Here is a 9,668-nt window from a genome sequence, read left to right on the forward strand (position 1 = left end):
ATAAATGTATATACATTTACATATACATATACATATACATATACATATACATATACATATACATATACATATACATATATATATATATATATATATATATATATATATATATATATATATGTTACAATGTTATCAACATAAAATAGTATTTACTTGTATGATAAACACTAATTTATCACTAACAAGTGGTAAAGTTACGCTAAACTATAACATATATTTAAATTTTGTAAAAGAACTTAAACTTACAAAAAGAATACTATAATTTTCACAAATAAAAATTGTTCGAAGTAAATATTAGTACTAAACTATTTCTATCAAATTTTAATTTAACATTGCATTTACTTTTCAAATGTACTTTTTAAATAAAGATCTATATTTAATAATAATAAACTTTAAAATATATATATTTAGTATGTATTATTAATTTTTATTGGCATACTTGTGTACCTTTCATTACAATTGCTACATGTTTTAACTCCTGATAATGCATCAGTGTGTTTTTGAAACTATTTCATTGATTTGTAAAATTCCCTTGCGAACTTTTGATTTGGCATAATAGTAGGTGTTGTTGGTTTTTGTTGGTTGATGAAGTTTTCTATGTCATCTAACTATAATGAGAATAGTACTCCTTCATTTTGGTTTTGGTTTTTTATTTTATTTAATTTGTGTTGGTTTAATGCAAAAGCACTAAAATGTCTAAAGGTAGTGGTTTGGCATTGTGTGAAGTTTATTTAAGTAGTTTCTATTGTTGTGGTTTGTGAAATGTGAAGTGGTGTTTCTTTGTTTGCAGTTGACTTTTGATGTGTTCTTTTGAGGCTATGTCTTACAAAAATATCTTATTTGTTTTTATAGTAATAATTTTGATTATACTCTCTCGTCTTCTATTTGATTATTTTAAAATCCATAAGTTGTTGGTGCAATGTTAAAAGTTTGATAATGTAATAATAAATATCATTTTTTTGTCATAACTATACAAAAACTCTAATGCTTTCAATAATGCAAATAATTTAATAAAGTAACTATGCTAATATGTTGAATTAAATACATTTCTACAGAAGATAATGAAGTAGTTTCTAATATGTGGAACATTGTGAAGAATAAAATAAGAGAACTATTCATAAAGAAAATATGAAACAAAGTAGTACATAATGTTGTAGAATACTTGTGACAAAGCACCAAACATAAAATAACAACAAGAAAATAATTATAAAACAACATGGAATAAAATTAATGAATATGTTGAAATTTCAAATGTTAATTTGATGAAAGAAAAACGTAATCATAGTAATTGTGTTGTCCAAATTTGATTTCTAGGAGAAAAGTTAATTGGATTCATCTAGGCAAAGTTTCTTGCACATTTTTGTTTTGTATTTATTTTTCCTTTGTAATATTCTTGTTAATATCCTCTAGATTGCTTAGAAATCTTTGTACTTTAATTTAGTAGTTGGTAGTGGTAGTTGTAGAAATTCAAATTCTTCATTGGGTCTATTGGTATACCCAAAAATAATATTTCACAATCTTCATTTCCATGTTTCCTTCGTTGTCCATGTGCTTTGTCAAATTATGCATCATCAATTGGATATTTTTCCTCTATTGGTTTCTTTGATATGTCCTCTTATTTTTATTTCATGCATTCTCGATGTTCTTTGTCAGTTTTATGCATAACTAATTATATAAACTTCCTTTGTTTTCTTGTTTGATCCATCTTCTCCAAGAAATTTAAATACCCTATTCTTGGTCTAAATCTACTTGTGTCCTAGATCCTCCCTTTCCACACCATTGTCTTTCATTATTTTTCTTAATTTTACCACATCATCTCATCTTCCATATGCAACTTATATACCTAACAACAACACATATGTAATAGAATTGATAAGTTCCAGTTTCAAGAGAGATATGTTGCATAATAGCCCAATTCCAAATTGTTGTGTAAACTAAGTGCCTTGGTTGTGTAGCAAAATGCCTTGTTTGGAACTATGTTTTAATTTAGCAAATTGACTTAAGGACTTTGATCTACAAGAAAGACTTATTGGTAACTTTAAAATTGGCCATGAAAGAATTGTTCGGTCAATAATATGAATTTATGCAAGTATTATTTTCTACAATGCCAATATGTTGTCTCCATTTATATTGATTTTGATTTGAAATAAACAAATCTTTAAGGGTTTTGAGGCTTTTTGCCATCATTTGGTAAATGTTTTTATAAACTATTTAAAAGTTTCCTGTGAAGTTTTTGTCCAGATTTAATAGTAAAAAAGGGACAAAATTATTTAACTTCCCTATGTAAACTTGTAGGTCCTTCCACTTTGGTGTTATGAAAAGTTACAACTAATGCATATGATGATAGTTTTATTCATGTAACATTAGTTTTAGTAATATGTGATCTATGAATAACAACCATAAGAACATAAGGCATTTTTGTTTTTTGAAAAATGTAGAAGACTAGTTAATATATACCTATGTACATAATTAATAAAGAAATGATACCTTGAGAATGTGGTGTACAAAATATTAAGTATAGTTTAAGATCAAATTAGATTACATTGTTCTCCAAATTTAGGTAATAATAGAAATGAGCACAAGCATCCTTAAGTATTTATTTGTATGAAGAGTTGTAGCCTACGATTATTTTTTAGTTCATAATATACTTTATTTCAATGTAAATATATTAGAAATATCAAAAATCAAACATTCACTTTCTTTATTGAAGTCCAATTTTGTAACCTTTGTGATGGTAGTTTTAAATCTTGCTTCATATTTGTAGACTTCACTTGTTATGATATGGTGAATCTAAACTTGTTACAAATACATCTTTGATGATTCCTTCAAAACTTGCATCCACTTCAATGTAATATTGTAACATATATAACTCTGTGCCAAGCATGTGCAATAGCTTTTCTGCTACTACATTAAAAGAAATAGCCCAAATATCAGTTGTATGATCTTGGAGTTTTACTTTTAGAGATATCTATACTTGTAATCTAGAATTGTCTTCTCACATTTACAATAGTACCATGTCTTGTGTGTATTTTTGATAAATTTTTCTTGCATTCTTTTCCATTCACAACTATTGGGCAAGATGGGTAGTAAAATGTATCTTGCCTAATGAATTTGATGGTGTCTTTTATCATTATTTCTAAGGGTTGTTTCATTTTACTACATTTTTCCAAGACACTTGCAATTGTGAGTGAACATGTTGTTGTATTATTGTTTGTCAATAATATTGCCAATGGTGGTATGTCAAATTCTACTCCTCCCTTCTTGGACAATAGGGCTTCTTCTTTCGGTATAGATGGATTTCTTGTCAATATGGTTGTGACTATAATATTGATGACCTTTCCCTTCAAATTAGAAATACACCCATTCCTTATAGCAAGGACAACAATATTTTTAGAATCTTTGAATGAATTTATCTGTTCCCTATCATTTACTAAAATAGGTCCCAAAAAATTCACATCTATTAATGTTAATGACATGTCCATTAATGTGACTCTTCTACAATGAACCTTACTTGCATCCTTTCATTGAACTATTGAGATATCTCTAACACTTATTACAATCCCAAAAATATCAACCAATGTATTGTTGTTGATTTTTTGCAATTTCATTAATTGTCCTAAAATTGAATTGAACACTCCTAATAGCTAACTCATCATCCCAACATTTTAATATTGAAGAATGGTTAAGAATGATTTTGATGCAAGGAGGGATTAAAAAGCTAGGGCCGAAGCACAAATAACTTTCCATTCAACTTCCTAAGTAACACAATAGAAGAAAAAAAATATATAAGAACACCAAGGAGATGAGGAACTTCAAAATTCTTTATTAGTCCATCAAATATTTTGCATACATGCCCAACTGTAAAGCCTTCTAGGTTACAACCAACAAAATATAACTTCAAATTCACAATCCATCTTTGAATTCACTATTCCACAAACATATTTTCTCATCTCTCTAAGTAATACCTAACCTAAACCTAAACACCCTTATTTACACTTTCCCAAATGGTTGATAGAAGATTCTAGATCATTACATAATAGAAAAACCATGCTTAAAATGGTTTGCACACATATCAAGACAAGATCTTAACATTATATTCATGATCCAAATTAAATACATAAGCTAGCTTAAACTAAGAACCAATCACAGACAAACTCTATCAAAGAAAACAATTCGTGATCCTAACTTGCTTTTCCAAACCCCAATTCTTGATTCCCTAGAAAACAATTAAAGGTTTCAAAACTATAAGCATTCATATATCTTTTGAAAAAAAGAACAATGAATTCACAATGAGGTTTTAGTTTTAATTATAGATAATTCTATAAGGGAAATCAATTTTATCAAAGAAGGGTTTCAAATTTTCAATTCATATACAGAGGTTTCTCAATGAAGAATGATAAAACCATATGCAAGGGTTTCAACCCAATTAAATTCTGAAAATAGATTCACAAACATGAAGAAGACAAAGAAATCAAAGAATGAGCAACTATTGCACAAAACCACAAGATCCTATTTGGATTTGATGTTAAACAACAGATGAACAAAACTCACAAACAATTCCCTTTCCTTTTGAAACCCTCTTGTCAAAAATTATTCCTCCAAATCCTTGGTGCTTGCAAAATGAGATCTAGATCTCTAACAAAGAGTTCTCCCATAAATTTAGGACTTCAATTGTGCAATCATCCAAGAAGACTCATTAATCTTTATCTTTTATTATTTTATTATATTTTATTATTCATGCACAACCCTTTTGCCATTTAATTAAAATAAATTTTACTAAATTAATATTCTCTTTCTTATTAAATCATTAAACACTTTTTAAATAATATATTTAATAATTCAACTAATAAGATTATTTATAATTTATTATTTAAAATCAAACTCCTAAATAAATTATTATTAATATCGATAGGCATTCTACAATGGGTGAATGGGCGAGTGAGATGATGTGAGCATGTTAATATTAACATTTGGTTTCCTAGATTAAATTTGACAACCATCTACATGTCAACATTTAAAATCTTATTATAAATAAAATATACTTTTAAAAATAATTTAAAAAGTAGAACATTAAATATCCATTTTTTAAGAAATAAAAATAAATAAATTAAATTAGTAAAATAAATAAATAAATGGAGATAACAGAAATATGAATAATTTTAGATGTAGTAAATTAAATTATAATTATTTTGTAGTGGATATTTATCAACATTTCTTTAGATAGATTTATTTAAGATATCTATATTAGTCAAATTAAATAAATATAAAATGTCAAAGTTAGACATTTAATAAAATCTTTAAATTTAATTCTTTTATTTAATTAATTTCTTAATTAATAAAATATTGAATTTTCTTTGTAAAAATTTCATTAAATTAAAACATTAAATTATCTTTTAATTTGATTTAATTATAATAGAAAACCATAATAGACCCACAAAACCAAATATGACAACTCAACTAAAGACAACAAACATAATCAAACTCTAGGGTCAAAGTTGCAAATCCATATCACATGAAAAATTTATATGGGTAGACAACTATGATACTTGTCCTACTTTCTAGGACAATTGTCTTAGGTTAGGATTTGAACTCAAGAATTATCTCCCCACTTATACCATTGAGATACTATGGTAGGGTACACTCATCCTGGAAATTTAGGGAAGCCGATGCCTAGTACCTGCAATCTGCACAAAATCCATGCATGTACAAGCACATATGTTCTAAACTAAATAGGTAATGGCAAGAAGTGGTGCAACATGTAGATTCTGACTAGCAAGTGACTATGACTCCTTCCCTCAACCATATCAAGAACATTAGTCATAAAGTTAAATAGACAAGTACACCATACACATGCAAGTATGGGGTAAGTAACCATAGAAACTACATATAAATCATTCATCTACTAATCATCATGAGATAATTGAAATCATTAAATGAATATACATATATCATCATCAAAAAAATCATAAAAACATGAAATAACTATGTAATTCATCACATTTATAAACTGAATATGAAATACATATGATCTAATCTAGTAACCAAGTATCGATAATTATAAACATAAACATAAAATAGGTATAAAATAATTGGAAAATACAATTAGAAAAATCAACTAGGGGTAGGCATTACATCTTCAGTCTACTTCATAAGATGATCATCAAGTACAACAACCTCATAATCTGACTCATGATACTCATACAAATCAACAACATTGAATATAGGAGATATATCCATGTGATTAGGGAACTCAACTTCAAAAAAATTACCACTATCAAACTTCCTCAAAATCTTACAAGGTCCAAATTTCTTCATTTTTAGCTGAATAAATGTTCCAACAACAAATCCACCTCTCTTCAAATGAACCTTCACCTCATTGCCAACTTCAAAAACATGATGTCTCCTCGACTTATCAACATCTCTTTATACTTCAGATTACTTTGTTCCAACTTCAACCTCACTTCCTCATGCAAAGATGATGCAAGAGCATCTAGTGGTGTAAGAGAAATCATGTGTCACCCAAAAAAAAAATTCATAGAAATAGTGTAATGCCCCACCAAGGGATTCAAAAGAATTAACTTAAATTTTTACTAAGTTTTCCAAAAAAAAAATTTCATGAAAGATAAGCCATTCATATCAAACACATAGTAGTGGAAGTAATAACATACAACCAATTGTAAGCATAAATAACAGGTTACATTCCTTAAGGATCCCAAGATGTTGAGTCACATTTGTCTAATTAATACTAAATCTAACAACTACCACATCCACCTGAAAGAATAATGAAAAGTCCAAAGTGCATTTTATACATTTATTCTGAATGTCTCTTGGCAATTAAATTCAAAATGCGCAATCATCCATTGTACATGTCACAAGGTACGAAAAGCTTAAAAGAATATACATATGTAAAAATAAAGATGCATCATCCATATTGACCCCATGATACAAGTGCAATAAAGTAAATGAAACTATAACATACATGATACATCCATCCATCAATAAAGATATAATAACCATTGTAAAAGATATCCATACATCATAAAACACAACAAATCTAAGTGTGTGGTTCCTCCCAACCATCAATAACATCATTAGAACATCATGGGCCCTAGCCATCCCTCTTCTCATAAAATCTCAAGCCATCGAAGAGATCATTGGTATTATAGTAAATAGGGATGTCACTCCTAAAACATACTACATCATATGCAGAAAGGAACCTAACATGCTACAACATATACATAAGAAATCTAATCATGCAAGATAAAGCATAAGATGATTATGTAAGTAAATAACATCATTTATCACATGCTAATCATCAATATAAAGAAACATACTAGTAAATAAAATCCATCATAAGATCCAGGAACTGAGTGAGGATAAATACCAACAAAGAATGCTCTAGCCACGGTGACTATGGATGGATCTCAAATGGTAAGAGTGAAAAAGCACTACCACCCGACCACATGAGATCTAAATGGCCAACTCCCATCGAGCTGAGGAGATAGTCTCAAGTCCCAAACAAGATATCAAATCACATAACACAAATACTCTCTAAGTCTAGGAAATCCTAGAAGTATACTAACTCAAAGGATCTAATAAAGAATGACATCTAATCCAAAAGGCACAACAATGACAAGTAGGAAAACTACTATGTAAGCAGGAAAGTTTCATTGCACAGATCATGCTAGAGTTACCTTTGTAGTCTCTCAATAGACCCTAGCCCCCTAGTGATCCCTATGCAGCCACTAGTATCCTCTCATACTAATGAGGCATACTACAGAATGCAAGGTCACAACCAAGCATTCTCTCTACTCCCATCCTAGTCTATACTAGCACTTGAGGCACGGGCAAGAACATACAATTATCTTATTAGGTTCATTTTAATCCCCATTTAGTGTAAATATTTTTCCTTATTAAATAACTTACAATGAGTTACCCTGGCAGCCACTTAGGGCCCTGACCCCCATTGCAAGCCACTTCTTGATGCTACAAGTAGATAACCTACACTAGGCTCAAGCAATCACAAATCACAAAATCACCTCAATCCTGAACAAGCGACTGGAAAGCATCATCAAAATAATCACATCAGTTCTCCACGAGTAACTAACAAGCATCTATTGATAATCATGACCACATTAGTTCTCTATTGGCAACTAAAGGTATCAATGATAATCACAATATCCATTGGTTCTCAAAGAGCAACTGCAAAGTATCCCAAAATAAAACTAATCAAAGACCCCAAAATGGTCAAGTCAAAACATGTCACAACATGACATCATCAAGATCAAAACAAACACTTCAGTCCCATCAAGGCGATTGGAAAGTAACCCAAGTATAACTAATCGATGACTCAAAAATGGTTAAGTCAAGTATCTCATATACATACACCTCAGCTTCACTCAAGAAGATTAGAAACAATAACAATCAGTAAATACAAACATCTCATAGAGCATGCCATCACATTACCATGGTTGGGTTTTAAAAAAAGATCAAGATCAAATAACATCAACATGCCATCACATTCACATAACTCCCAAGCCTCTGATAGACGTCCTATCTGGTCAACACTCTAGGACCATCCAAACCCCAAACATGGATAACATAGAGAACAAGATACAAACACATATTTTAGTTTTCTTTCACAATCACATGGTTAAGCCAAATATGAGGTTCCAATTTTTCTTTCAAGTATATTTCAAGTGTATAAGATTCTTCGCTTAATTTCCAAATCAACCCATTTATCTTTTTGAATAAAACATAGAATTGTCCCTCCATTATTTTAGAACAATTTTATAAAATAGTCAAAAGATAATTATTTACTTATTTAAATCATTAAACTAATTCCTACTGACTTTTAACAAAATCATTACATTATCTTACTAAAATCAATGTTACTAATTGAATAAAATTCCCTTAAAATCTAATTTCTCCAAAAATAATTAAAGGATAAGTAACCATCTATTATTTAAATTATTAAAATATTACCCTTCGATTTTCAAGAGATTCATCTTGACTCTATTTAACCAATATTACATTAATATTAATTAATTCACAATTAATTAAATTAATTAATGAAACATATAATTTTCCATTTATAATACCAAATTATGATAATTATAACTCAATTAAAACTTGATTAAATATTATCATGATCTAGATCACTTAATGGAATTATTCATAATAATAATTACTAATAATAACTCATTCATATCAGTCATTAATAACTAATAAAATTAACAATAATTTTATTAATTAAAAATTGACTAAATATAATTACACTATTGTTTGAGTTAACAAATAATTAAACGTGTTTAATAAATAATGCTAAACCTTATTATAATATCATTAACAATAATTATTAATAACATTAAAACTAGTTAACCTCTCTCTCTTTCTTTCTGTGTGTGTGTGTGTGTGTGTGTGTGTGTGTGTGTGTGTGTGTGTGTGTGTGTGTGTGTATTATTAATTATAACACATTAACATTTAATAAATTAAAACTAATTAATACATGTTAAATAACATTTTCTTATTTACTAATAACATATATTAATACTTAATAAAATATATTATTGAATGTAAACTAATGTTAAAACTTATTAATATCAAAAATTTATAATAATAATTTTTTTTTAAAAAGTTTAAAAGTGATTGAATAATCATTGCAGGCC

This window comes from Cupressus sempervirens, chromosome 8, assembly GCF_028749045.1.
Source record: "Cupressus sempervirens isolate cs-2001-9-10 chromosome 8, ASM2874904v1, whole genome shotgun sequence".
NCBI lineage: Eukaryota > Viridiplantae > Streptophyta > Pinopsida > Cupressales > Cupressaceae > Cupressus > Cupressus sempervirens.